This window comes from Engystomops pustulosus, chromosome 6 (assembly GCF_040894005.1).
Source record: "Engystomops pustulosus chromosome 6, aEngPut4.maternal, whole genome shotgun sequence".
Lineage (NCBI taxonomy): Eukaryota > Metazoa > Chordata > Amphibia > Anura > Leptodactylidae > Engystomops > Engystomops pustulosus.
The window spans coordinates 61,819,365-61,832,250 of NC_092416.1; the positions used below are offsets into that span (position 1 = coordinate 61,819,365).

The window sequence follows — 12,886 nt, forward strand, 5'->3', positions numbered from 1 at the left end:
GGAAAAAACTCTTTTCTGACAAAAGAATCGGGGAGGTATCTGGTATCTGCCATGGAGGAAAGTTGAAAAACCACCATACACATGGGTAACCGGTCCCAAAAAAACTAAAGGCCAACATTTAGCTAGTGTATATAGTCAGATTTAAACCAACCAAAGCTCTCTCCTGCATATGTAGAATATGTAGTAGGGCAGATGAACAGACACATAAAGGGATCCAAGCACATTGAGTCAAGGGGATCTGAAGGGTCCCACTGTACACAGTTAGCCAGCTTTTTAACAAATAGATCTCAAGGAACTACATTTACAGGTCATGTTTAGATTATAAAACAATATGCAATACAATTTTATATCTAAATATAAGATAAGGACAGTGTAGAAGAAAAAGAAAGAGAATGCTGGTGTTTAATGCACAGAAGAAGTAAAAGCTTGTATGATTTTTTGTAGCATACACTAATGTATCCCGTCCACCAGCAGGAGAAGAAGACACATGAAGTCCAGTTGGTGCACGACACGAGGCCCTACCTGCTCTGCAGTAGTTTGTAAACCTGCTGGAACTTCTCACAGAGAGGAGCGTCACGTTCTTGTGAAACAGCCTGCACTGTACCAGGGCCATGTAGCGTCTTTGTCTCCTAGGCAATGACATGGAGACTACTGAAGGATAGGTGAAAGTGTGGCTTGGTTTGTATGCTCTTTCCTGGAACAGTGAGCACACACAAACTGGGAGTGTTATGCTTGGCTTGTGAGAACCTCAGAATTGCTCTGCACATGCCAACTTTATAAACTTCATACACAAAAGAAAACACAATAACTAATACCTTTTAGATTACAGCACTTGGTTCTGGTTGCTGACTTTTTGCATGTGAAGGGCTGATTATAGGTACAACGTGTAGTTTAAAACTTAAGGCAAAGTATCAATGACTCCCAATCATCACTGTATTATTGCCCGAATTGTGTAACATTAACATATACATTATGGGAACTGTTCATGGGATATAGACAGGACCCTTCTCCTGACTGCAGGGGACTGCACTTAAAACCTGCACTAGATCACTAAAACATGAACTGCCCCTGCTATGCAAATACACAACCTGGACAAAACTATTAGCATAAGTTATGAGAAACAGATCTTACCTTGTAGAGATCCCTTGTGACAGAAGACTAAGCATGTGTTCATGGGTAATTTTAGATAACAGCACACGTGAAATAGGCAACAGTCCTGAAGCCTCCCCTTAAAGAGGACCTGTCACCCAAAAAAAGACACCCATCAAACATGCCCCCCATAATCCTCTCCCCAGCCCCTATATATACAAGTTGGAAAAGTTGTACTAAATGTTCCTAAAAGATCTGATTTACCAAATAAGAAGTTGGATCCACGTTCCTCCTGTGCTGGCATATCGGGTATATTCATGAGGGGGTCGGCACTGCTCTGTATGCTCTGGCTGACACTCCCCCGATACTTGTCCACCAAGCCACTCTGTTTCACTTCTTCCGCGCATATATATATATATATATATATGTAAACATTCAGCACAGCCGCTTTCAGCTCGGTGAGGCAGGCAGTGATTGCGCAATATATGCGATGCTGCCAGCTCCTCAGACTTTTCTCTGTAGTGCAGTGGTTCTCAACCTTTCTAATGCTGTGACCCCGCAATACAGTTCCTCATGCTGTGGTGACCCCAAACCATGCAACTCGCAGTAAAAACACAGTAAAATTGCGGCTCCGATGGCTTTAGGCGACCCCCGGCTTTGGTCGTTCGACCCCCGCTGGGGTCCCGACCCACAGGTTGAGAACCACTGCTCTAGTGGGATATCTTACACCTCAAGGCAGCAGCTGCAGTATTATGGACACTGTATAGCACTATTACCAGTTTACTTTATAGTTCTATTGTATGTATTATGTTGTAAAATATCTTTAGCATTATATGTAAATACTGTTTATGTATGTGTTCTATGATGGTGCTATTTAGAGGAAATCTACCACCAAAATCAAGCATGGATAAACAAGGGACACGTATTCATAGATTCAGGTACAGTGACTGTGATAATATTCTTATATTTGTTATCAGTGGCTTCTTTTCTTCCTAAATCAACTTTCAAAATTATGCTAATTAGCCCAAGTGCTTATATCATTTCACCAAGGAGCTAGGTTTGCCCCATGGGTTCATTAGTATATTTTTAAAAGTTGATTTTAGAAGGAAGGACAGGGATAAAAAAATATAAGGCTATTACCACAGTTACGATGCCTGGATCTAGGAGTAAGTGTCCCTGATTGATTTTGATGATCCATGTAGAGTTTCTTTAACATATAGCATTATAATTGTGACAAAATGGGTGAGAACTGAGATTATGGCTGACATTTGGAGATATTTCATGCACCGGGGTACAACCTGTCCCTAAACAAGTACCACCAGCTGTGAAGAAATACATGACAAGCTTTGGTCCTCAAAGTAAACAAGACATTGGGGCTCATTTACTAAGGGTCCCGGGGTGCATTTTTGCCGGGTTTCCCGACGATTTCTGTTTTGCGCCGCATTGCGCCAGGGATTGTGTCGCAAGCGATCAGATTTTGCAGCGTCGGTGCCTGCTTGCACACGACACAAATCGGGGGGGTGGGGGGCGAGCCGTCGGACAACCCGACGGATTTGGACTACGTGCGGGATTTAACATTTAGAATTGTGTCGCAAGACGAGCACATACAAGCACCGGGAAGAAGAAGGTGAACTCCGGCAGACTTCAGCGGGGAAGCGACGGATGCAGGAACTTGAGCACACAAGCTTCTTGAATCGCGCCGGACTTCATCTCCGTCGGACCGTCTGAATCGGGGATTGCGACAGGACCAAGTAAGTAAATTTGCCCAATTGAGTTTTGTCACCAACCTCTGGCTAGGCCCAATATATCATCAAGGGGCTTTTGTAAATCCACTTTTCTGGCATGTTTGGAATATTTCATGGCTGTTGTTAAGTTTTGTCTCAGCAATTTTGGAGAAATTTGGTTTTAAAAACTGACCCCACTAACCCAAACAGATGACCAGAGCTCATTTATTATCATAGTAGCAGTGAACATGTCAGCTGCCTGTGGCTTCTGATGCTTACAGGATTACCACTGGGGTAAATCCTGCAGCCATTACGCTATGCTATACAGACATGTCAAACTCTTAACATGATAGGATAATTTTATTAATTGTTTAAATTGATAACATGTTTTGTTTTTTTAGAATTAGAAATTCACTAAGGTTACATTCACATGAATTTAAGTGTTGTATGAATCTGTATATATGTGATGTTTTTTCATCTGTATGGGCCTGTATGGCACCATATCCTTATACAGGCGGTCCCCTACTTAAGAACACTCGACTTACATACGACCCATAGTTACAAACAGACCTCTCGATATTGGTAATTTATTGTACTTTAGTCCTAGGCTACAATAATCAGCTGTAACAGTTATCACAGGTGTCTGTAATGAAGATTTAGTGTTAATATTGATTCTTATGACAACCCAACATTTTTAAAATCCAATTGTCACAGAGACCAAAAAAGTTTTGGCTGGGATTACAATGATAAAATATACAGTTCCGACTTACATACAAACTCAACTTAAGAACAAACCTACAGACCCTATCTTGTATGTAACCCGGGGACTGCCTGTAAAATACAGTGGGCTGGCAAATGATGGATGGCTGACTACTGGCTGGCTGACAGAATGCACCTCCCACTGGTTCTGGACATTGAACGTATATATACGACAGCACATGGTGCACAACCATATGCAGCCTGTATGCAACCCGTATTTTATATGTTCCCATTGACTAATATAGGGTGTACAGACGCAAATACATGAGAAAATATAATGAAAATAATGTATGGTTCGTGTGAATGTAGCCTAAAAAAGTTTTTTAATTAGCAGTAGAACTGAACAAACCTATGCTGAAGATCAAAATTAGAGATGCATGATCACCTGATTTTTTAAGAAATTATGTTATCTCCATTGATCAAAATTTGATGGATTTTTTTGCCACTAAAACAGTGTTTTACTAAATTACCAACATAAAACCTTTACTTTGAGAAACACGTAATGATCGTAATTAGAGAACAGAAATGACTGTAGCACAGAGAAAGATTACAATTACTGAGTATAAGCCAACCCAAGTACTAGCCGAGGAACCTAATTTTACCACAAAATACTGGGAAAACATATTGGGGGTCATTTACTAAGGGCCCGATTCGCATTTTCCCGACGTGTTACCAGAATATTTCCAATTTTCGCCAATTTCCCCTGAATTGCCCCGGGATTTTGGCGCACGTGATCAGATTGTGGCACATCGGCGCTGGCATGCACGCGACGGAAATCGGGGGCGTGGCCGAACGAAAACCCGACGGATTCGGAAAAAACGTCGCATTTAAAAAAAAAATCTGTTGTGGAGCTTGCACTTACCTTCACTCAGCCCGGCTCGGTGAACTGTAGCGCGTTCCGATGCTTTTCAGCGCAGCAGCGCCACCTGGTGGACGTAAGAGGAGCTGCCTTAATAAATCCCGGCCGGACCCGAATCCAGCGCAGAGAACGCGCTGCTGGATCGCGAATGGACCGGGTAAGTGAATCTACCCCATTGACTAGAGCAGGGGTCAGGAACCTTTTTGGCTGAGAGAGCCATGAACGCCACATATTTTAAAATGTTATTCTGTAAGAGCCGAACAAAATATCCACATGCCCCCAGTAGATAGGTAGCCCCAAGGTGACGGGTGCCCCTGCGATCTATGTCTGGGATCGCAGGCACACCCGTGTCCCTCTCCATGGCGGCGCCCCTTTCCAAGCTCACTCATCTCTTCACGTACCTGCTCCCGTCCCGGCTGGCCAGCGCGCGCACTCACATTCGCAGATTTAAAGAGCCAGTGTGCCGCTGATTGGCGCTAACCACTTCCTATAAAGACCGCCGGATCTTAGTGCTTCATGCCTATAAGGAAGCTTTCCACAGTGTTTCCTTCCCAAGTGTTGACCTCCCGTTGTGACCCAGGACCTGTTCCTGATTCTGCTCCTTCGCTGCCAGCCCTGACCTCTTGCTCCGTCCCTCGCATCATTGCCGCCTGCCTTGACCATCTGCTTGTTCTAGACCACGAGGCTGCCTAGTGATCCTGTACCTCGAACTTGGCTGCCAGCATGGTGGACAAGTCGCGCCTGTGGAACGACCTGGTGGTACCACACTGCAGCAAGACCATCCTACTTTGCGGCAGGCTCTGGTGAAGACCGGGTGCCACTAAGATTCCAGTCCCAAGTGTCTGCTTACATCATCGTCCGAGATGGTCCAAGGGGTTCACTACTCCAAATCCTGACACCCACCACATGCCTCCCAGTAGATAGGTAGTCCCAGCACATGTCTCCCAGTAGATAGGTAGCCCCAGCACATACCCCCAGTAGATAAGTAGCTACAGCACATGCCCCTAAGTAAATAGGTAGCCACAGCACATGCCACTAAGAAAATAGGTAGCCACAGCACATGCCCCCCAGTATATAGGTAGCCACAGCACAAGCACATGCTTCCCAGGAGATAGGTAGTCACCGCACATGCCTCCCAGTATATAGGTAACCCCAGCACATACCCCCAGTAGATAGGTAGCCACAGCACATACTTCCAGTATATCGGTAGCCACAGCACATGCCCCCAAGTAGATAGGTAGCCACAGGACATGCTCCCCAGTAGATAGGTAGCCACAGCACCTGCTCCCCAGTAAATAGGTAGCCACAGCAACAAAAAAAAAATATTCACTTCTCAGCGCTCCCTGCAGCCAGCTCCTCATTGCTCCTACGCTCTTCTCTTTGACCCAGGCTTAGACAATGGTGGTGATGGCACCTGGGTTTTACAAAGGACGTCGCTGCCTGTGTCCAGTGATCAGTCTAAGAGACACACAGGAGCCATCACTATTTATTATTATGATCTGTCTGAGAGCCAGATGCAGCCAACAAAAGAGCCATATCTGGCTCCCGAGCCATAGGTTCCCTACCCCTGGACTAGAGTATAAGCCTAGGGTGAGAAATGCAGCCACTACTCTCTAAGAAAATCTCCAGTAGTTTCCCCTTATCAATAAAATGTCCAGTATTCTCCCCTCATGAATGAAGCCCTACCTCATCATGGTTTTTGTACTGGCAGATCGCCTAGATGCAGTGTCACCTCCTGGAACCCAAAGAGGTGGTACGGGGAGAAGAGGACGCTAGGGGTCAATGCAGGAGGGTGAGTACAAACTTTATTTTTTTTATATAATCGAGTATAAGTCGAGTGGGGCTTTTTCAGCACAAAAATTGTGCTGAAAAACTTGTCTTATACTCGAGTATTTATGGTACATTTTCTGAAGGTTACAAAAGTCACCAATCAGTAGGTAGAATACAGGCCTTTGCTGTGAATTACTTCAGCATATCTGCGGCCATCACTAGTCTCTCACACTGCTCTGGTGGGATTTTGGTCCACTCTTCTTCCAGTCTCTACCACAGTTTTGTGACTGTTGTGGGTTTCTTGGCAATAACTTTGTCACCAAGGATTTTCCATAGGTTTTCCACTGGGTTTAGATCAGGCTGGCCATTTCATTGACTTTGGGTTCATTTATTCCCCAGTTTATGGATAAACATAATGGGCCACATTTATCAAAAGTAGTGCAAACTGTACTATGTGCAGTTTGCCTGTGGAGTATGCAGAGAGTAGCAGATTAATTACAACTGGTGCACCTTCTTCATTAATCTGGTGCCCCCAATTTTTTTGGTACACCTATAACATTGAGCGTGCTACACAATTCTCTCGAGTCGCTGTATTGAATATGGTGGTTGGTCCAGAAAGCCCCTTTAGGTGCAGAATTTTGTGGCAGCTGCAACCCAATACGGGCGCAGACTATTTATAAATACATGTACAAGCAGATTACAAAGTCAGACAAAAACTGGCCCAAATATTGTGGCCCAATGTTTCCTATCGGACCAAAATAAATGAAACTTGTTTTCATTAATAAAATGAGACAACTTTTCTGTTATCCACAAAACTTGCTCCTCGGCAATGGTAAGCTTGGCCTTTTGATTCTTTCTGGTAATGAGAAGTTTGGCCACTGCAGAGTGGGCTTTCAGTCCTAATGCTTAAATGTTGAGATGCTCATTGCTGAACTGGCAAGCTATTCCAGCTGCACTGTTGAAATGGTTATTCATGGAGATTCTCCACATTATCCTGTCCTCTCTTGCATTTGTGTTTCGAAGGCAACCAATCTTCTTGGGGGACTTCAACAAGTTTGTGATGTTGTAAAAATGCAATCTATAAATCAGACTTACAGCTCCTCTCTGCTTTTCCCACAGCCCAGAATGAAGATAACACTAACAGCAGCACCGAGGTGTGTGACACCCTGCACCCAGTGACCTCCTCAGCAGTGGCTTCTCCTGGAGGGGATCCCCCAGTGCTGGTCTCCTGCTGCACCCCTGTAATTCTGCACAGTATCCCCCTCAGAAACACTGGTGTCTGAGGGGGATTCTGTGGAGAATTACATGGGGGACACTTGTATGTTGTATCTGCAACATTCTGCAAACTTTTGCAAAGTTCTCTTCTCTCTTGCTGTGAGCTCAGCGTTTTGCAGAATGTTTTGTAAATAGAAGGTGATGAACTGTAAATAGAGTCTGCAGCTTCTGTCTGTAGTGTATCTAATGTCTGTATGATGTACTACTGTCTGGCTGAGCTTTGCTGCTAGAAATGAGCTGTTCTGCAAAGGAACTCAGTGCTTTTTTCTCAGATAACGCCACCTTCGGGCTGGAGTGTTTTGCGCCCGTTTTTGCGCCTAAATGAAAACGTTGCAAGTGATGAATATCATTAGGCGCAGCAAAACATCTGGATTGGTAAGATAGATGAGGGAAAGCTGGTTATTTTTGCTGCACAGCTAGTTTGGCGTTTAATCGCAAAAACGGTGCGCCTGAATGAAAAGGCGCAAAAACAACAGAAAAAACGAGTGATAAATGTGGCCTAAAGTCCAGTGGCGAGAAAGTTGCAAACCCAACCAAAACAAAGTCACAGGAAATACATATCGGTCCCACTGTTTACTAGAATATCATTCATTAGCGCAAGGAAGGTATGCGGCCTAGTGCTAACTTGACCACAAACACTGGCTTCCAAATCAATGCAGAATCATCTATATCACTGCCTGTAGTATATTAACAGTGAACTGCACCATGAAATAGTAAGTGAACTCCATTTACAATGTGTAAACCTCGTAATAGAACCCCTGGGAATCCATTCATCTCAGAACACCTCACCTGTCTCTAAACAATTTACATGAGATTGTGTCTTGGGCCGCCCCTACTGTAAATGTGATGTGAGAGAAAGACTTCAGTGGAGATTCTTCATGACAAGAAAACAGCAGGATCAAAATAAAATCACGTGAGAAGGGATTAGATTAATAAATACTGATTTCAGGTAGGCTACATTCACACTTTGATACACTGGGCCGATTCCCATCATGTCCTTACAATTGAGCACTACAACATTTGCCACTGTATGCTCCTACAGTGGGATATGTCGTCCTATTCCTCTCCTCCCCTCTATAAGTGGCAGGAGGAGTAAACAACGGCAGCAGCTTGTGATTGGCTGCTATCAAGGTTAAGGATGTTTCCCCCAGTGATGTCACTGTGCTTACACTCAGTAGAGGCCAGGGGAGGGATGCAATACATGGCATCCATACTTCATGGCCCACAGTGGCCTCAGCTGAGCATTTACATCACTCAACGGGAGGAAGCAGGATGGAAAGAAGCAGCTTGCTGCATCTTTAGGGGCTCATGCTTGCTGAATGGGCAACACTTGTGCTGTTCTCTTAGGCAATTTGATGATCCCTTGCTGCTCCTCTATCATTTTGCCAAAATGACAACATGCAGCTGCCCATAAATATGCAAATTCATGTGTTGCTTCAGATTACAAGACACATCTGTTGCTTTAGTCCCAATTAGAATTTTTGTTTGCAATGATAAATATAAACATCATCCTTCCACATAATGGTCTCATTTTGATAAATGTTCTAAATCTACCATCAGGATGAAGGATTGTAAACCAAGCACACTGACATTGTGTGCCCCCTCTGGCAGAATCTGCTCTTCTTTAAACTTCCTATGCCCTTGTTTTTAAGAAAAATGCTTCAAACTATTATGCAAATGAACCAGTGGGGCTCCAGGCTGCATTAACACCTATGGAGCCTGGAGCCCCTCAGACTCATTTGCATAATTTTAAAAGCCTTGTTTTGTAAAAAAACAGGGAATAAGTAGCTAAAAGAAGAGCAGTTCCTGCCAGAGGGGGCACACACCAGTATGTTAATGTGCTTGGTTTACAATCCTTCATCTTGGTGGTAGATTTACTTTAATGTTTTAGTAATTTTGTTGTTTATTTTTTTGTTCGTTAACTTAACAATATGTTTATTTTGTCTGTAAGCCAACTAGCCCTTTGTTTACCACATCATCTTCTTAATTTGCACTTTCCTCCAAGACAGTAGAAATGATAACTACTGGAGGCTTTCAAACAGTAGAGAAATAATTAGTCTGAATATTGTCTGAGGGTAGAAATTAAAGGAGACGATGCATGTTAGGGCACGTTTTTATGAAGGAAAAAATAGGAGAGAACATCGTCAATTACCAGACTGTTGTGATGACATAGTTAGGACCACTGGGAAGAAGATGTGTGGAAATGAAAATATAAATGATGGTCTAATCATACAGTGTTACAAAGAAATTAAGGTTCATTTTTTTTTTACATACTGATTTCTATCTATCCATCTACATTGTTTCCTATGTTAATAATGAAGCCTGGAATAGGTATCTCTTCTCAAGATCAATAGTGTTCAGTATTCTGTAAAATATCTTATATGGAGCTATAGCTCTTTCTGATTGATTGTGAGAGAGTAAGAGTAACAGCATCCTTTCCTCTTCATATACTGTATATGGGAAACATCTTAACAGCTAGTCTATAATTAGTTCATGGACATCTAAAAATGAAAGATGGAAAAATTACTAAAAAAAACATTATGTCCCACATTTATCAAAACCAGTGCAGTCTGTACTATGCCAGTTTGCCTGTGGAGTGTGCAGAGTGCGCCAGATTCATCAAAACTGGTGCACGTTTTTCATTAATCTGGCACACCCTATTCTTTTTTTATTCATGCTGAAGATTTGTGGGGCAGAAAGAATTGTGGCGCATGTCAGTGATAAATGTGGCGCAAATTCCGACAAAGCAGTAACACAAGCCTTTAGGTACACATTTTTGTTGGACAGAGATAGCCACGACACAAAACTGGTGCAGACACTTTATAAATACATGTGCAAGCAGTTTGCACATTCTTTTCAAAGCAAATATTATTAATGTGGCCTAATATAAGTTGAATTTTTCATAGTGATACTATATATATGTACACATTAGGCGGCTTATCCGGAAAAGTCATCCCAAAATGTAGGAATATTATAAAACTCTCCGCCTGCCTACACCAAGCATTGATGGGCTGGTAGAAACATACTGCTGGTACATACTTTTTTTTTTAAACATTTTTATTGAATTTTAATAGAAATACATATACAGTCAGTCCCCGGGTTACGTACAAGATAGGGTCCGAAGGTTTGTTCTTAAGTTGAATTTGTATGTAAGTCGAAACTGTATATTTTATAATTGTAGATCCAGACAAAAAAATTTTGGGTCCCAGTGACATTTGGAGTTTAAACATTTTTTGCTGTAATGGGACCCAGGATTATCAATAAAGCTTCATTACAGACACCTTACAGCTGATTATTGCAGTCTGGGACTATAGTAAAGCATTCAGAAAGCTTCACCAGAGGTCAGAGGGGTCTGTCTGTAACTATGGGTTGTCTGTAAGTCGGGTGTCCTTAAGTAGGGGACCGCCTGTACACTGAGACATGATTGGACCATTTGATAAAGCCTTTACATTTGAAATTCCAAGAAGCAGATTTTGATAGTCAAACTAAATGGTAGGTAATATAATTGGAAGTCCCTGCATACCCCTTTAGTTATAAATGTATAAAGGGGCTCAAAACACCTAATAAAAATTTACCCACCCAGAATTTTGGATTAACCCCGTACTGACCCACATTTTACAGTTGTTCTGCAGGGATACAGGATACACCTTGTATCATGTATAGCTATGATGTTTAGATTCCAATCCCCACAGCAGTGTGGTTCATAGAGTTAACATGTTACCCCCTAGCCTGTAGCAGGTTTAATAAGATTGTCTGAGAACAGAACTGTTCTAGTTGCTTATGGCAACCAATCAGAGCTCAGCTTTTATTTCCCCACAGCAGTTTGTCAAATTAAAGCTGAGCTCTAATTGGTTCTGATCTAAGGCACCTCTGACAAATCTCTCCAATTATTCCATATACCGTATACATGAAAAACCCCCTCCAAACTGCTCCGTTTCAAACTGTTCCCAAAATGGTATCAATAAAAATACTAACAGATGTTAGAATATTTTGCTGAAAGATTATTATTATTTTTTTATTATTTTAACCTTTATTTTAACTCGAGTTAAGGACAGCTGACTTACACACAAACCCTAGCTACAGACGGATCTTTCTGCCCATTTTGACCTTTGGGGGAGCTTTCTGGATGACTGAGGGTGCAGTCACACGTTGCAGTTAAAACTACATCGCAATTAGTTTTCAGGTGGTTTTAGGTGCAGTTTTGTCAAATTTCACAGGTGAAAGACATGAACCGAATGGGTGAATTTGATTTTGAAGGAGAAAGCTCTTCCACAAATTTCATTCACCTGTTAATTCGATGTCTTTCACTTGTTAAAATAATTAATACCACCTAAATCCAACCCAAAACTAATTGCGATGCAGTTTTAACTGCAACGTGTGACTGCACCCTGACTTTAATCCCAGGCTGTAATGATCAGCTGTAATGTGTCTGTACTGAATTTTTATTGGTAATCCTTGTTCTCAAAACAGCAAAAGAAGTTTGAAAATCCAATTGGCAATGGGAAAAAAATATTTGACTGGAGCTACAATAATATAATAAACCAGTTCCAACTTACATATAATTTCAACTTAAGAACAAACCTCAATAACCTATGCCTGTATACATCTGTTATGTATCTCATTGAAAGTCCTGACCCAAAGTGTAAAGTCAATATGTCATTTGGACCACAAAGTGAAACTCCTATAGTCTGTAAGAAAATGGTGCAAGTGCATTTTTTTCTTAATTTTATTGTATTTATTTTTCAGCTTCCCTGAAAAATGGCGCCACTAAGAAGTACAAATTGTCACACAATTTTATTCTTGTAATATATATTCTTGGAGTATTATAATTGTTATATTATGGTAAATATTAGCTTTATTCTTCCAGAATGGTGCTATTATCATAGTACTACTTTACACTACTACTTTACGATATTTGATTTCTCAGGACAAAAGTTCCATGGGAGTTGAAACAATACATTTCTCTTCCTTTGCTTCTTTTAGCAGCTATTGGTTTAGCAACAAGGACAAATTAAAACTGAAGACTTCTTTCAATGTCTAAATAATTCTCAATCTGTGCCTCATCCCGATAATGCAATTGATATTAACTCAAATTTAATGTTAAATGTTTTAGACTGAGGATGCAGTCTGTTACACTGATGTTACTAAAATGTAAATGTATCATTTGCTTTTACTGTCTATAATACCATTATTATAATATAACATAATATACTATGACAGTGATGGCGAACCTTTTATAGGCCAAGTGCCCAAAGTGCAACCCAAAACCTACATATTTTTTTCTAGGGTGCCAACACGGCAATTTAAGCAGTAGCTTATTTTAATCTTTTTGCTCGGTGCTATACCACAGCTTTCCATGGTCCTGAGGGCACCAATATCTTTGTCAGAAGGAGGGGAAATTAAGAATACC

At 41.7% G+C, this 12,886-nt stretch overlaps 1 protein-coding gene across 4 annotated transcripts in view; it reads right to left on the reverse strand.

The window, feature by feature from the left end:
- TP73 (tumor protein p73) overlaps window positions 1-12,886 on the reverse strand; it is a 103,187-nt gene that overhangs the window by 75,283 nt on the left and 15,018 nt on the right. The window contains exon 1 of one of the 4 annotated variants that reach the window (XM_072156308.1): window positions 523-564. The exons of the other annotated variants lie outside the window; for them this stretch is intronic. The gene's annotated coding sequence lies outside the window, so the exon portion shown is untranslated. Of the gene's footprint in view, window positions 1-522; window positions 565-12,886 lie in introns of those variants that run through there. 4 annotated transcript variants of the gene reach the window in all.